This window comes from Sorex araneus, chromosome X (genome assembly GCF_027595985.1).
Source record: "Sorex araneus isolate mSorAra2 chromosome X, mSorAra2.pri, whole genome shotgun sequence".
Classification (NCBI taxonomy): Eukaryota; Metazoa; Chordata; class Mammalia; order Eulipotyphla; family Soricidae; genus Sorex; species Sorex araneus.
The window spans coordinates 2,712,961-2,730,785 of record NC_073313.1 but is presented as its reverse complement, the minus strand read 5'-3'; the positions used below and the strand labels follow the sequence as shown (position 1 = coordinate 2,730,785).

At 40.6% G+C, this 17,825-nt stretch overlaps 1 long non-coding RNA gene across 1 annotated transcript in view; it reads right to left on the bottom strand.

Moving 5' to 3' along the window:
- Window positions 1-15,840: 15,840 nt before the first annotated feature.
- LOC129400047 (uncharacterized) overlaps window positions 15,841-17,825 on the bottom strand; it is a 30,553-nt gene continuing 28,568 nt past the window's right edge. The window contains exon 5 of the long non-coding RNA XR_008627389.1: window positions 15,841-15,904. This is a non-coding gene — a long non-coding RNA (uncharacterized LOC129400047). The remainder of the gene's footprint in view (window positions 15,905-17,825) is intronic.

Sequence of the window (17,825 nt, the reverse complement as noted above, 5' to 3'; positions counted from 1 at the left end):
TATGTCTGTGAATAAATGTATCTCTATGCATTGAGTGGGTGTCTGAGTATATGAATGTGTGTATCTCTATGTGTCTTTGTTTATGTATATGTATGTTAGGTGTGCATGTGCATGTGTATAGTTCTAGTCTGTCTGTGTGTGCATGTGTGTTGGTATGTCTGTGAGTCTCTGTGTTTATAACTGTGCATGTGAGCGCATGTTTCGATGTATATGCATGTAAATGTGTCTATGTATAAGTCTGTGTGCACCTGTGTCTCTGTATATATCTCCCTTGTGTCTATGTTTCAGTATGTCTGTGTGTGCATGTGTCTGTGTATATATCTATGTTTGTCTGTATATATGTCTGTGTTTATATAATTCTGCATTCAAATGTATGTGCGTATGTGTGCCTATGTATATGTTTATGTAAATGTGCATGTGTATGTGTCTGTGTGTATACGTACATGTGTCTCTGTGTTCACATGTGTTTTTCTATATATACATCTGTGTGGTATAGGACTGTTGTGTATATGTATACATGTATTTTTGTGTATCTGCGTATATGTGGGTGTGTGTCTGTTTGTATGTATATATTTTTGTGTATCTCTGTCTTTGTATATGTCTATTTCTGTGCCTCTGTGTTCGCATGTGTGCATGTCCATATTTGCCTATGTCTATGCCTCTGGGTGTGCATTTGTGTGTCTGTATCAGTCAATATGTGTATGAGATGTGTGTCTATATCTGTGTATGTCTACGCTATCTGTGTGTATACATGTATCTGTGCATATAATGGTCTCTCTGCGTGAATGTGCATGTGCTTATATGTCCATATATCTATCTCTGTGTATACATATCTGTGTGAGACTGCGTCAAATTTATATCTCTTTGTGTCTTGCTCTGTGTGTATGTTTCTTTGATTGCATTTTTCTGTGTGTCTGAGTATATGCCTATGTGTGCTCATGTATGTTTGTATGTGAGTCTCTGTGTGTGTCTGTGCATATATCTGTGATTATCTCTGTGTATGTAGTCTGTATCCTTCTGTACATGTTTGTGTCTGTGAATGTTTCTGTGTATCTGTGTCTGCATGTGTCTTTGTATATATTTGTGTATTTGTGTGTGTCTGTATACATGGCTGTATATATGTAATTCTCTGTGTGTGCATGAGTGTGTCTGTGTATATGATTTTGTCTATGTATATGTCGGTGTGCATGTCTGTGTGTGCAAGTCTGTGTGTCCAATCATATGCTGTTTTGTGTCTGATGTTTCTGTGTCTATGTACATATGTGTGTCTTTGTATATCTGTGTATATGTTGTGTGTGCTGTGTGCATGTGTGTATGTATATGTTGGGTGCATGTGTTGAGTTATTGTGTGTCTGTGTTTCTCTCCATGTATGTCTATGTATATGTCTGTGTGTCTGCATATATCAGTGTCTCTGTGCAAGTTTCGGTGTATGTCTGTGTCTCTGTGTATGTATGTCTATGTGTGTACATATGTATATATATAAAATCTATATACGTCTCTGTGTCTATGTTTGTCTATGTGTGTACCTGTTTTTATGTCATTCTGTGTCTGCATGTATATCTATGTGTATGTCTGTTTATGTATATATCTGTGTCTGAGTGTATGTCACAAACAAACACGTGTTTGTGTGCACATGTGTGTCTCTGATTATGTCTGTGTTTATTTGCATATGTAGGTGTGCATGTATCTCATATACATCTGTGTAAATGTCTCTGTGTCTCTCTGTGCATGTTCCTGTGTGTCTATGCATATATCTATGTTCTTTTTGTTTGCATATGTCTGTGTGTCTGTATGCATGTGTGTGAGTATGCATGTCTGTGAGTCTATATATATGTCTACATGTGTCTCTGATTCTTTTTACATGTCTCTAAATGTCTCTGTGTGGCTATGTATATGTCTATGTCCATACATCTGTGTGTGCGCATCTGAGTGTCTTTGTACACGTCTGTGTGTTTCTCTGTATGTGTCTCAGTGTGGAAGCACTTACCTGCATCTCTGTAAGTGCAGGTATATGTGTGAGTCTTTGTATACGTATATGTCTGTATGTGTCTGCTTATGAATATGTCCATATTGTCAGTGTATATTGTACATAGGTGAGTCTGTGTGCTTTAGTATGTCTCTGTATCTGTGTGTGCATGTGTGTCTCTGCATATTGTAGTGTATGTCTATATACCAATGAGTATGCATGTCTAAGTGTCTGTGTCTGTATCTCCGTGTCTGTGTAAGTCTGTGTATGCATGTGTCTCTGTTTTTAGTTCATGTGTGTCTGTGCATATGTCTGTGTCTGTGCATGTCAATGTCATGTGGGCAAGTATGTGTCTGTATATGTTGTGTATCTGTATCTGTGTGTTAGTGTGTCTTTATATATGTCTGTGTGAACATGTATGTCTCTGTGTAAATGTCTGTGTGCCTGGGTATATGAATATGTGGGCATGTGTTTTTGTGTGTCTATGCTATGCACATGTCTCTGTGTGCATCTGTGTTTCTATGCATATATCTATGTGTGTTTCTAGTTCTCTGTGTATATATCTTTGTGTCTGTATGTGCATGTATGCATCTGTGTATATGACTGTGTCTCTCTGTGTTGCACTGGGTATGTGTGCATATGTCTGTGTGTATCTCTGTCTTTGTGTGTATGTCTGTGTTCATGTGTATGATTGTATATGTGTATCTGTGTATCGGTATTTCTATGTCTTTATATCTATTTTTGTGTCTGTGAGATTATGTATGTGTGTCTATGCATATATCTATGTGCCTCTGTGTATATATCTATATGTCTCTGTGCAGTTGACTGTGCACATGTATGTTCCTGTGTATATGTGTATTGTGTGTGCATGTTTATGTAACTGTGTATGTAAATGTCTGTGTGCATATGTTGTATTGTCTGATTGTGTCTGTATGTCAATGTGTATGTCTATGTCTCTGAGTGTGCATGTGTCTCTATATATCTGTTGTCAGTCTATTCAAGTGGGTGTGTGTATGTTGTTTGTGTATGCAGGTGTGTTTGTCTCTATGTTGGTATGTGTCTGTATATGTCTGTGTCTGTATGTATACATGGATGTGTGCCAGTGTATGTTTTCGTGTCTGTCTATATTGCTATATGTACACATATCTGTATATTTGTGTGTCTCTGTGTGCATATGCCCATATCTTTGCATGTATAATTTTTAGTCTGTGGATGCATATGTCCGTGTATTGTGTGTGTATATGTCTTTGTGTATGTCTATGTGTCTGTGTTTATGTCTGTCTGTGTATATGTCTTTGTGACTGTTTTGTGTGTCCACGAACTTATCTGTATGTCTCTGTGTGGGCATTTGTATGTGTGTCTATACACGTCTGCTGTCTGTATGTGCATGCCTTTAATTGTACAGGTCTGTGTGTCTCTGTGTGCACATATATTTGGTATATGTCTGTGTACGTCTGTCTATGTGTGTTTTCTGAGTGTATGCACGTTTTTCTCTGTGTGTATGTTTGTGCGCTGTTGTGTGTGCATGTTTGTGTCTGTATATGAATATGTCTCTGTGTGTATAGCTGTGTCTGAGTGTGCATATGTATGTTCTTCTCTGTGTGTGTCTGGGTGGTGTGATTGTATGTCTGTGTGTACATACTGTCTGTGAGTGTATGTGTATTTCTGGAGTGTATCCATCTATGTCTGCGTATATGTCTGTGAGTCTGCATGTCTGTGTTGCACATAGGTGTATGTGTATGTCTATTTATGTGTGTTTATGTCTCTGGGTGTATACAATATGTCTGTTCATTGTGTCTGTTTACGTCTGTATGTACATATGTCTGTGTTTATGAATCTGAGTATTGCATATGTTGATATATACCTCTGTCTCCATACTATGCCCATTGTGTGTTTTAGTCTGTCCCTGCGTGTATCTTGTGTATTAAGTGTGTGTGCATGTGAATCTGTATATAAGTCCATTCTATGATTGTGTGCATGTGGGTGTGTGTCTCTTTATGTATTTGTGTGAGTCTATGGGTTTACAGGTGGCTATATGTTCATCTGTCTGTGCATATGTGCCTAGGTATATATCTGTGTCTCTGTATATATGTCTGTCTTTCTGTGTTAGTGTAACACATGTGTGTATATCTGCACGTGTCTTTGTGTGCAAATGAGTGTAGCTGTGTATAAACCGTGCTATGCCTAGGTGTGTGCATGGAGAAAGTTCTTGTATATGTTTGTATGTGTCTGTATGTCTGTTTGTGCCCATGGGTGTGTCTATTTATGTCTCCGTGTATATTTCTGTGTATATTGTATGCGTTTCTGGGTGTGTATCTGTATGTCTGGTGTTTGTGTGTGTATCTGTGTATATATCTGTATGTGCATATTTGTGTAGTTATGTATGTGTCTGTGTATTCAAGTGTCTATGCCAACAGTTGTCTATGCCTATACCTGTTTGTCTCTGTGGGTCTGGGTATATATCTCTGCATCTTTGTGTTTCTGTGTGTGTCTCTGTGTGTCAGTCTGTGTGCTTTACTTCTATCTCTGCGTGTCTGTGTATATGTCTGTGTCTGTGTCATTGTGTCTATGTATATATGTTTCTGTGTGTCCATGTACATGTCTGTGTGTGCATACGTGAGTCTTTTCATATGTCTGTGCTGTGACTGTGTGTATTTGTGAATATGTGTCTGTGTATATATGTCTGTGTGAGTCTGAATGTATATGTCTATGTGTATGTGTCTGCGTATATGTCTCTCTGAGTTTGTGTATTACTGCGTCTGCGTTCACACGTGTGGAGTATATGTCAGTGTGTTCCTGATTCTGTGTGTGTATGTCTGTTCTGTGTGTGCACATGTGTGTATCTGTGTATATATATGTGTGTGTCTGTGTATGTTATTGTGTCTGTGCTTGCATTTTTGGTGTGTCTATGTATATATCTGTGTTGTTAAGTCTGTGTGTGCACATGTGTATATATCTCTATACATATGAGTGTGCCTATGTGTGCATCTGTATTTCTTTGGCTCCACAAGTATTGCATCTATGTTTGTGTGTATATATATATGTTCTTTGTGTGTGCGTATGTCTCTGTGTGTGCACGTGTATATGTGTGTGCATCTGTACGCCAGTATCTGAGTGTGTATCTGTGTATATGTCTGTAGGTTTCATGTGCCTGTTTTATGTGTCTATGTCTGTGTGTCTGTATATGTCTATCTATTCTGTGTGTCTGTGTATATGCTTGTGTCTCTCTGTGCATATATATGTCTGTGCAATCGGTGTGCGTATGTCTATGTGTATCTGTGTGCATGAATGTGTGTGCACATGTCTATATCTGTGTGTGTCTGCATGTGGGTGTGGTTGTGTGTATATGACTATCTGCACATTTGTCCGTTTGTGTATATCTCTGTGTCTCTGCTTATGACTGTGTTTATATATGTGTTTGTCTCTGTCTCAGTATATGTGCACACATGTCTGAACATTTCTGTGTCTGTGTATAGGTCTCTGTTGCATGTCTATGAATTTGTGTCTGTGTATATGTTTTTGTGTGTCTGTACGTGTTTATCTGTGTCTGAGTGTGGATATGTTTCTCTGTACATCTCTGTATGTGTATCTGTGTGTCCACTGGATGTCTGTGTATATTTGTGTGCCTTGTGTGTCTGTGTATATGTTTGTATATGTGTCTGCATGTCTGTGTGTATACTTGTGTATCTCTGGGTGTCTGTTTTGCTGTGTATATGTGTATTTGTATGTCTTTACATGCACATACGTGTGTGTATATAGCTGTGTATGTCTGTGTTTGTTCCTGTATATATCTGTGTGAGCATGCATCTGCATGTCTCTTTATATTTATGTGTATACTGTTGTGTGTGTCCCTCTGTGTGTGTATACCTGTGTTTCTCGGTGTCTGTATTTGTCTGGGGATATATCTATAGTGTATCTGAGTCTGAGTGTGCATGTATACTGTCTGTACATGTGGTATGTGTGTCTGTATATGTCTTGTGTTTGTGTGTGCACTAAGTGTGTATCTAGGTATATATCTGAGTCTTTGTGTGCACATGTATGTGGTGTCTGTATATACGTCTCTGTTATGTGCATGTATATGTCTATGCGTATGTCACTGTGTCTGTGTGTCTATGGATGCGTGAATGTGTATGTCTATGTATCTGTCTGTGTGAATATCTGTGTGCATGTGTATGTGTGTCTGTGTACTTGTCTGTGTTTGTGTATGTCAGTGTATATGTTTATCTCTGTGCATCTGTATCTAGATGCCTATGTGTTTTTGCATATGTATTTGTTTATTTATATGATCATGTGTATCTATGTATACATATGCATCTCTCTGTGTCTGTGTATATATCTGTGTCTTTTTGTGAGCATGTGTGTGGTGTCTGTGTATATGGCTGTGTGTCTGTGTATGTCTGTGCATCTTTTGCATGAGTGTCTGTATATATGTCTCTCCGTGTCTATTTTTTATGTCTGTGTGTGTCCATGTATTTGTGCATATATTTGCATATCTCTATGTGTGAATACGGGTGTCTGTCTATGTAATTGTCAGTATTTGTGTCTATGTCTGTCTGTGTATACGTTAGTATGTTCATGTTTGTGTGTATAAGTGTCTATATCTATGTCCGTGTGTGTCTGTGCATGTGTGTCTCTGTATCCTTGTATGTCTCTAAGTATATGTCTGTTTGCAAGTGTGATTTGTGTGCGTGCTTTGGTATTGGAGTATGCATATGTGTTTCTGTGTATGTCTGTGTGTATCTGGGTGCATGTGTATATCTCTGTGCCTAAATATTTTATGTATCTTTGTGTCTGTGTTTGTGTGTCTATGTGTATATTTATGTGTCTGTGCCTACTGCATTCTGTGTGTGCACATTTGTGGCTGTTTGTGTATTGTGTCTCTATGTGTGCATGTGGGTATTTGTTTATGTAAATGTCTGTGTGAATCGATGTGTGTTTCTGTGCATGCATATATTTGTGACTATATAGGTCTTTGTGTGTACCTCTGTGTGCGTGTGTGTGCATATTATGTCTGTGTGGCTTGTATGTTTATGTCTGTGTGTGTCTACAAGTTTATGTCTGTTTATGTGCATCCATTTACATGTGTGTTCGTGTGTCTGTATATACGTGTATGCATATTTGTCTGTGTTTGCATGTGTTTGCATATATCTGTGCACATGTTTGTGTCTATATATATGTATGTATCCTATGTACACTGGGTGTTTGTCTCTCTGTATGTATCTATCTGTACCTGTGTTCACGTCATTGTGTGTATGTTTGTGTCTGTGTGTGTCCATATGTGTGGGTCAGTGTATATGTTTGTGTTTTTATATATGTATGTGGGTGCATGTGTGTGTGCATTTTATTCATGTGTTTGAGCATGTCTAAGTGTCTTTATGTCTGTGGGATATATGTGGGTATGTGCATGTCTCTGTATATGTACATGTACGTTTTTGTGTTTCTGTTTTTGTGTCTCTCTGTGTTTCTGTGTGTGTTTATTTGCTTGTGCACATGTTTGTATGTATGTGTTTGTGTATTCATGGGTATATGCAAATGTGGGTATGTATACATATGTGTGTTGTTCATGTGTGATTATGTGAATCTGTGTTTGAGTATATGTCTCTGTGTGCATGTATTTGTCTATGCATGTAATCTGTCTTGTGTCTATGTATACATGTCTGTGTGTGCCTGTTATGTATCTATGTATATGTTTTTTGTGTAAAAGAATGTTGGATATCTGTATAAATAGTGCGGGTGTGTGTGTCTGTGTGTGCACGCATGTGTCTGTGTATATCTATGTGTGTCTGTATATGTCTGTGTTTTTGAGTGTGAATGTGACCAAATATATGTATGTGTGGGTCTGGTTGTGTATGTATGTCTGTGTCTATTTGTGCATGGGTCTGTCTTTCTGTACATATGTGTGTACCTGTGCATCTGTGTATCTTTGTGTATATATATATATATGCATGTCACTTTATGTGCATGTGTTTCTGTCTATGTGTGTATTTGACTGTGTGTATGTCTGTGTGTACATGTATATGTCTGTGTAAGGATGTAGGTGTGTGTTTATGTATATGTGCTGCTCTCTATGCATTGTCTATGAATATGTCTGTGTTTGTAAATATATTGTGTCTGTGTTAGTGTGCATGTCTGTGTGTGCATGTGTCTGGATATGCCTGTTTGTGCACATATCTGTTAGTTTCTATATTTCTTTGTACATATTATGTTAGTGTATGTCTGTGTGTGCATGTGTCTACATGTATACGTGTTGTCTGTATGTGCATGTGTATCGGTGTATATGTATCTATGTCTGTGTATGAGTTAGTGTAAGTATAATTTAGCATGTGTATCTGCATGTCTGCATGTCTGTGTATTTGTATGTGTTTGTATGATTGTGTCTATGTGTATCTACGTATCTGTGTGTCTGTGCGCATAAATTTGTATATATGTACATGTTATAGCTGTATGTGCATGTGTGCATATGTCTATGGGAGTCTGTGTATGTTCATGTTCCTGTTTATATATCTGTGTGTATGCATGTGTGTCTATGAATATATCTGTGTTTTTGTCTAGATATATATCTTTGTCTATATGTGCTTGTGTGTAAGTGTATGTATGTCTGTGTCTATATCTATGTGTATATGTGTGCCTGTACGTACATGTTAAGTGTGTCTTTATATATATATATGTGTGTGTGTGTGTGTGTATATATTTTCATATGTCTGTGTATATGTCTGTGTGTCTGAGTCTAAGTGTGTACAAGTCTATTGTCTGTGTGTGCGTGTGTATCTGTATATGTCCATTTGTGTGTGTAATTGTATGTATGTGTATATATCTGGGTCTCGGGGTGCATGTGTGTCTGTGTATAAATGTATATATCCCTGTGTTTCTATGTGTGACCATTTATATCTGTGTGTCTATGTCTATGTTTATGTGTCCATGTCTATGGATGTCTGTGTCTCAGTGTGTCTGTGTATATGTCTGTGTGTCTATCATTGTGTTTACGTGTCTATATGATAATCTCTGTGTCTTTCTATATGTCTGTGTGCATGTGAGTGTCTGTCTATAGGTTCTTGTGTGCATGTCAGTGTGGATTTGTGTCTTTTTTTCTATTTTGTCTGTCATTTGTGTGTACAAGCTTGTTTGTGTTTCCATATGAGTCCATGTGTCTCTGTATGCACGTCAGAGTGAATCTGTGTATGTGTGTATCTTTGTGTATGTAGTTTATGCTGGTATATATTGTATATGAGTGTGTATGTGTGTGCATGTGAGTGTGTATGTGTGAGCATGTGGGTTCCTGTGAGCTCACATGTGTGTCTGTGTACACAGGTGTCTCTGTATATCTACATATGTCTGTGTGTGCATGTGGGTGTATGTCTGTATATCTATTTTGTGTGCATGTTTATGATCTGGGTGTGTCCTTGTATGTGTGTGTTGGAATATTCATCTGTGTATCTGTGCATGCCTCTGTATATGTGTGTGCACCAGTGTATTTAACTGTCGGTGTGTCTGTGTTCATTTTCTGTATCCATGTTTGTGTAAGTCTACTTGTGCACTTGTGTGTGAGTCTATGTATGTGTGTGTTTTGTCTGTGTGCATGTGGGTATGTGTTTATGTCTGAGTCTCTGTATGTCTGTGTCTGTGTGTGCATATGTTTGTGTTTGTGTATATTTATATTTGTGTGTCAGCATATAATTCTGTATCTGTATGTCTGATATATGTCTATGTATATACCTGTGTGAGTACATTCTGTGTGTTTCTGTAGATATGACTATAAATGCACCTGCAGATGTGTTATATATATGTCTGTGTATATGTATCTCTATGTGTGTAGTGTCTCTGTGTGTGCATGTGTATCTGTGTGTACATTTTATGCTGGTGTTTGTCTGTGTGTATCTGTGTATATGTGTGTATGTTTCTGCGTGCCTGTGTTGCTGTATCTGTATGTCTGTGTGACTGTATGTCTGTACATTCTGTGTATGTCTGGGTATGTTTATGTCTGCGTGTACAATAATGTCTGTGTGTATCTGTGCACACGTCTGTATGTATATGTCTAAGTGTGTTTGTATGAATGTGTGTGCGCATGTGAATATGTGTTGTGTGCATATGTTTGTGTGCCTGCATGTCTGTCTATACATCTGTCTCCATGTGTACATCTGTGTGCACATCTCTGTGTGCATGTGTCTGTGTATATGTCTGTGTGTGCCTTTGTCTGTTTACACATTTAAGTGTATAACTGCTGTCTGTGTGTTTGTGTGTCTGTGTGAATCTGTATGTCTTGTGTGTGCACATGTATCTGTCAGTATATATGTCTATGTGTCACGTACATGTACATAGGTGTGTGTCTGTGTCTATATCTGTGTGTGCGCAAGTGTGTGTGATATGTCTGCATGTGTCTTCATGTCTGTGCATATGTGCCATATGTCTGTCTGTCTCCATGTGTGCATATGTGTGTTGTATGTGTGCTTGTGCATGTATCTGTGTGTTGCCTATGCATGTGTATGTGTATCTGTGTCTCTGGTTTGTGTATGCCTAATTTTGTATGTATGTGTCTGTATCAATACATATACCTGTGTGTCTGTTTGTGTATATTACTGTTTATTTGTGCTTATGTGTGCAATATGTGTATGTCTGTGTCTCTCTGTGTGATATGTGTGTTTGTGTGTGCCATTGTATATGTCTGTGTTTATGTCTATGTGTTCACATATGCATTTCTGTGTGTCTGTGTGTTCACATGTCTGTTTATGCATACATCTGTGTATGTCTCTTTGGGTCTATATCTGACTGTGTGTCTCTTTGTCTCTGTGTGCATGTGTGTATGCACATGTGTTCATCTGTTTATGTCTGAGTGTCTGTGTTTTTGTATATGTCTGTATGTCATATGTTTGTGTGTTCATGGGTGTCTATTTATATGGTGTGTGTGCATCTGTCTATGTATATGTCTGTGTGCGCATAACTAAGTCTCTATGTATAATTCTGCATATGTATGTCTCTGTATATGTCTGTGTGTATCTCTCTGTGTATATGTCCGTGGGTATGTATCTTGTATAACTGTGTGTGGCTGTCTATATATATATATGTATGTGTTATGTCAATTTTTGTCTCTATGTGTGCATGTTGTGAGACTGTGTATAATTTTACATTGTGATTGTGCTACATGTGGGACTTTCTGTATATCTGTGTGAGTCTGTCTGTATCTGTGTCTATGTGGGCATGTGTGTGTCTGTGCATATGTATGTGTCTATGGGTCTGTCAAATGTCGATGAATGTGTGTGTGTTCCAGGGCCACTGTGGTGCTCCTCTGGATGATGAAGGCACGACCTTCGTGTGTGTGTCTGTGTATGTGTGTGCTCATGTGTTGTGTCTTGGTATGTCTGTGTGCCTGTGTATACATGTGTGTATATGTGCATGTCTCTATATGTTTGCATGTGTCTTGTGTGTGAGTGTATCTTTGTCTGTGTCTCTCTGTGCACATATGCATTTGTGTATATCTCTGTGTGTGTCTGTGTGATCATATCTATGTGTCTCTGTGCATGTGTTATCTGTGAATATTGTCTTTATTTTGTGTGCGTCTATGTCTGTGCATATGTGTTTGTTTTCTGTGTGGGGAGTTTGTGTCTCTGTATGAATGTGTATCTGTGTATAAACGTCTGCGTGTATCTGTGTGTTCAGGTAAAAATCTATGTCTTTGTGTTCATCTGTGTATGTCTGTATGTCTTCATGTCTATGTTTGAGTAAATTCGGTGTGTGTGTCTGTATTTCTATGTTTACGTATATGTCTGTGTGTCAGTGTATATGTCTGTGTGTGTCAGAGTCTGTGTGTGTATGTCTGATAACTGGGCTCCTGTGTCTGTGTGTGAATATGGGTGTGCTGTGTATATGTCTGTGATTCTCGATGTGTAAATGTGTCTATGTATATATCTATTTGTGTCTTGTGTTTACACTATATGTATCTATGTATATATCTGCATATGTGTCTGTGTATATGTCTGTGTGACTCTATGTACACATGTGTGTCTGAGTTTTTATTTGTTGTATGAGTCTGTATGTGTACATGTATGTTTCTGTGTTAATATTTGTATCTCTGTAAATGCCGGTGTTTGTGCATTTGTCTTGTGTGTCTCTGTGTGTATGTTTGTGAATAAATCTGTGTGTCTATGTATGTATTTGTGTGTCTGTGTATAAGTTTGTGTGCATATCTGTCTGTGTCACTGTATCTGTGTATCTATGCATATATCTTTCTGTATATATGTGTCTGTCAGAGTGTGCACATGTGTGTATGGATGTCTATGTGTATATGTTAATTTTTGTCTGTGTGTGCGCATGTTGTGAGTCCAAGCATAAATCCATTTTGTTACTGTGTGGCATGTGAGTATCTGTGTGAGTTTGTATATCTCTGTGTGATTATGTGTGTTTTTTGGTACATGTCTGTGTGTATCTCTGTGTGCATATGTGTGCGTCTGTGTTCATCATGTCTGTCTGTGTCTCTCTGGGCCCATGTTGTGAGTCTGTGTTTAAGACCATATTGTGACTGTGTTGTATATGGGTGTATGTCTGTGTGTATGTGTGTATGTGTCTATTTGAGTTTGGGTGTGTAACTCTACCAGTGTATGATATGTGTTTTGATATATGCCTGTGTATCTGTGTATGCAATGGGGGTGCCTATGTATATATATGTAAATATATATATATTATATTTGTGTTTTTGTGTCCATCCCTATATGTGTGTCTGTGAATACTTTGTGTGTATATGATTGTATCTGAGTATATCTGTGCCACTGTCTTTGAACCTATGTGTATGTATATGTCTTTATATCTGTGTATATGTGTGTCTTTGTCTTTGTGACCGTGTGTGTGCATTTGTGTTTCTGTGTATGTCTGTGTATGTGCACGTGTTGGTACAGATGTGTATGTGGCTCTGTACGTCTGTCTGTGCATGTGTCTGTTTGTGTCTGTGTGTGCGCATCTTGTGAGTCTGTGAGTCTGTGTTGTGATTATGTGGCGTGGGAATGTGTCTGTGTAGGTGTCTGTGTCTTTATGTCTGTATTAGTGTGTGCGTGTTCTGTGTATGTCTGTGTGTGCATGTGTCTGTGTATCTGTGTGCACATGTGTCTGTGCTCAAGCGTGTACCTCTTTATATGTTTGTGTGCCTGTGTATATGTGTTTGTGTCTGTGTGAGTCTGTATATAAGACTGCGTTGAGACTGTGTTGCATGTGGATATGTGTCTGTTTATATGCCTGTGAGTCTGTGTATTGTGTGTGTCTTGTTATATGCCTGTGTGTATAACTGTGTGTGCACTGGGTGTGTCTGTGAGTCTATGTGACTGTGTGCTTGTATGTGCATGTTGTGTATCTGAATGTGTCTGTGTATATGCCTGTGTGTCTGTGTATATGTCTGTGTCATTGTATCTGTATCTACATATATAGAAGTGTCTCTTCAGTGAGTGCACATGTGTGTCTCTGTGTATATGTGTGTGCATGTGTTAGTGTCTGTGTATATGTCTGCATGTGCAGATGTGTCTATGCACTGTGTGTGGTCTTCTATATATCTGTGTGTCTGTGTATATGTCTGGTGCATATGTATGAATCTGTGCATCAGTCCGTGTTGTAACTGTGTGGCATGTGAGTGTGTCTGTGTATATGTCTGTGTGTGACTATGTGTATAGCTTGGTATGTGTCTGTGTGTATCTGTGTCTGCCTATATGTCTGTGTAATTACCTGTGTTCATGAATATGCACATGTATCTGTGTGTCTGAATATGTCTATGTATATCTTTGTGTCTCTTATGTCAGTGTGTGTGCAAGAATACCTCTGTATGTCTTTGTTTCTCTATGTGGGCATGTATGTTTCTGTGTAAAAACCAGTGTGTATAAACATATGCCTGTATGCATGTCTGTGCGTCTGTGTATACATGTGTCTCTACATGTATATATGTACGTGTGTCTGTCAGTGTGTACATGCATGTAGATGTGTCTGTGTCTGCATTTCTGTGCATGTGTCTGTGTATATATGTCTGTGTACATGTATGTTTGTCTGCATATGTGTATCTATATATCTGTGTCAGTGTGTGTGCATGTGTTTCTGTGTGTGCCTATTTATATGTCTGTGCATTTGTGTCTGCATATACCTATGTCTCTGTATGTGTGCATGTTTCTGTCTGTGTATGTATTTGTGTTTGTGTGTATCTATGTCTGTGTCTGAAAGTTTTGCCTGTGTATACATCTCTGTATGTGTCTGTGTGAGTGTGCATGTGGATGTGTATCTGTGTATGTCTCCGTGTATATCTATGTCTGTGTGGGAATATGTCTGTGTGTCTGTCTCTGCATGTGTGTTTGTGTCTGGGTATCTTTCTGTGTCTGTGTGTATCTGCCTATGTATATGTATATGTTTGTGGGTCTCTGTGCCTATGTCTAAATGTGTATTTGTGCCTGGGTGTATGTATCTACTTGTGTGTTTAATGTCTCTGTGTGTGCATGTGTGAATGTGTGTGTGCATGTGCGGTGTCTATATGTAAGTGTATGTGTGTACTTTTGGTGTCTGTGTGCATTATGTGTCTGTGTGCATGTGTTTTTCTGTGCAAATGTCTGTGTATGTCTATGTGCATGTGTCTCTGTATATATGCATGTCTCTGTGTGTACATGAGTCTATGAGTATGTCTATGCAAGTGCATCTGTATATATCTGTGTCTCTCTGTGTACGAGTCTCTGTATTTATCTGTGTCTGTGTATATACATGTTTCATAGTACGTGTCTCACTGTGCACGTAAGTTTTACTGTGTATATAAGTGTGTGCAAGTGTGGCTGGGTGTTTGTGCATGTTTGTATGTGTGCATGGATGTGTCTGTGTGTGCATGTGTGTACATCTGTGTTTGTCTTCTGTACACAGGTGTATGTGCCTCTATATCTGTGTCCCTGTGTGCATGCTATGTCTTTGTTTTACGTCTGCGTATATGAGTATGCATGTGCGTGTGTCTGTGTGTCTCTTTGTGTTCTGTCTGGGTCCTGAGTGTATGTCTACGTGCATGTGTCTGTGTGTTTGTGGTGGGGGGCAGGTGAGTGAGCAAGTCTGTACAATCTCTGCAGAGAGTGCCCAGAGCGGGGCAGAGGTGGGTGTGGTCAGTGTGCTCCAGTCAGAGCTGCAAATGGACAGAGGGCGTGGAAACTGTCCCCCAGCTTACCAGCAGCACAGACACGGTGCCAGGGCTGGGTCCCACCACACATGTGAGTTCCAGGGCTGCTGTGGGCTCCTTTGGACGATGACGACACGACCTTCGTCACTGCTGGTCAGGAAACGCCGGCACCTGCATGCAGAGGGCAAGGCCCAAAGGGCTGCACCCCTTCCATCCCATGTGGGCCAAAGACAGCAATGGCCCTCGCGGGACAGAGACGCACACAAGGGTCGACCCAGTGACCTGGGCTTGCACCCCGGCACCTGCCGTGGTTCCCTGAGCCCCGCCAGGGGTGTTCTATGAGCCCAGAGCCCATAGTAAACCCGCGCGACACCAAGTGTGACCCAGAACCATCCCCCATCTCCCCAAAAAGAAAACACAATCATCTCTTGAGGAAAAAGAGACGTCTCTACCTACCTCCTGAGTCAAGGCAGGAGAAGAAAGATTCCTCCAGGGGACCCAACGAACCAGGGCTCCCGTGACAGGGAAATGGCTGCCTCTTCTCTAAACACTCCAGCACGAGTGAGCCTGCAGTTGGGGGAGATGCACGGAGACTCTGGCACACAGACCCCACTGTGAGGAAGGGACACGGTGCACAAAGCTTACAGAGCAGCTCAGAAGACACAGTCAAGTGTACAGATTGGACCAGCACCGAGCCGCAGGACAGTGGGGAAGGCGTCTGTCTGCCCTACATGTGACGGACCCAGGTTCCAAAACCCCTTCTTACCAGGAGTGTCTTCGGAGCAGAGCCAGCAGTGAGCCCTAAGCAGCAACACGGGAACCAAAAAACCTGAAATAATAATATTAAAATGTGCAGATTATTCTTTAAAATCAATGTTCAAGACACGTGAGTGGAAAATGGAGCCAAGACTGAGACGAGAGTTGCCAACACGGAGCGAGGAGAGATTGCAGGACCCAGGAGCGCACATTGCTGTCAACAGGGCAGACTGCCGCGGATTCCGGCCACGCTCCGGAGCCCCAGGGGCAGGACAGACTGCGGGCCTGTCCATGAAGCAGAGGGAAACCAGAAACCCGAGACCGGGTGGCAGGGGAGTATAGACTGTTACACGTGGACACACACACATACATACAGCCTCAAGGCTGCAAGGGTCCAAAATTCGTTGTGCCACCAGCAGGTGTGGACAGAGAAGAGACCACCAGGACAGAGACAGTTGGAAATGGTCACTCTGGGGGAACCGAGTGCTGACAGGAGGGAAGGGGACATACCGACCGAGAAAAGAGCCGGAAATAAGTAGGTGTGGGTGAGTCTGTGTTTGGGGGTTTCTCTGCTTCTGGTCTGGTTTGGTTAGGGGGCCACATCCAGCAGTGCTCGGGACTCAGTCCTGGCCAACACTCGGAGCATACAGTGTGCCAGAGAGGAAACCCAGGACAGCTGCACGCATGTCTGCAAAGTCTCCCGAAGGCCTACAGCTCCCCCAGCAGTGAGCTCTGTGTGTACCCAGAGGTCACAATCCCAAGGACCAGGTCTCACAAGGAGACAGGCCCAAGGCCCTCGCAGAGTCTCGCGTGCCAGTCCTCCTTTGAACAGAAGGGCCAGCTCTGTTCCCTGCAGGGCAGGGCGGGCTGCTGGGCAGGGCAGCCCCTTTCCTGGGAGCACGGCGCCCCCTGGCGGCACCGCACACACCAGTCCAGGTACACAGTGGGGGACACGTCCAGGCAGGGGGGCCTCTGTCAGGCACACAAGCTCTGCCCCGACAAGAAGCCGGGGGCCTGGAGGGGGACAGGGCTGGAGGGCACAGCCCCAGCCCGTCCGGCCAGCTCGGGAGGGTCTTGGGGGGAGCCCGCAAAATGCGCAGAGCTCCCCACACTGCAACCCAATGCCCGCTTATACCCTCGTGCAAAAGAATGAACTACATATACATGTACACGGGTGTACACATGTATGTATGTACATATGTATGTATATATACACACAAACATATATCACAAATGTGTATGCATATATGCATATACTATGTGTGTACACATGTGGACATGTGTGTATGTATGTGTGTGTGTGCATAATCCTTAAATTTTTGGCTCCGAGAGTCTATTACATCATGACTTTCTAAAACGATGCTTATTTGAAAAAATTTTGTTGCAGAGTTACAAGAGAGGACTGAGTTATCTATATTTCCCAAAGAGTGCCTTCAACACGAAGCCTAGAAAAAGTGATTATGGATTATGTTCTATTCATGGTATCTCTGTTTTGCAAATTAAATTTGTGATGGCACATTAGCTCAGAGATATGAATATTTTAATAACGCCAATGCATAAATTGCAAGGAGAATGAATTAGGATTCAAAAATATTTTCAGTTCCAAGGAACTGGATTTCACGTAGATCTATTTTCCCTCCACAGAGAGAAGAGATACTCTAATTTACTGCAGTTTTACTTTAACTGTTTTAACCGTTTAGTGTTCTTCTTTTAACAAATTATCGTTCCAACACATTTAAGATATTAAAAATCATCCAGAGCTTTGCGCTACCTAGTAAACTATTTTCACACTGAAGAGGACCTACCTTGAGATGTCAATCTGACCAATATGATTCAGGCTGTTAGAAATGAAATAGGCAAGCAAGCAACAGCACACTTCTTTGGGCCTTGCATATATATGCGTACACATATATTCACACATATATGTATGTCTACAGTATTTGGCCTCACAAATGCTTAAAACGTGCAGTAGGACCATTATTTCCTTACTAATG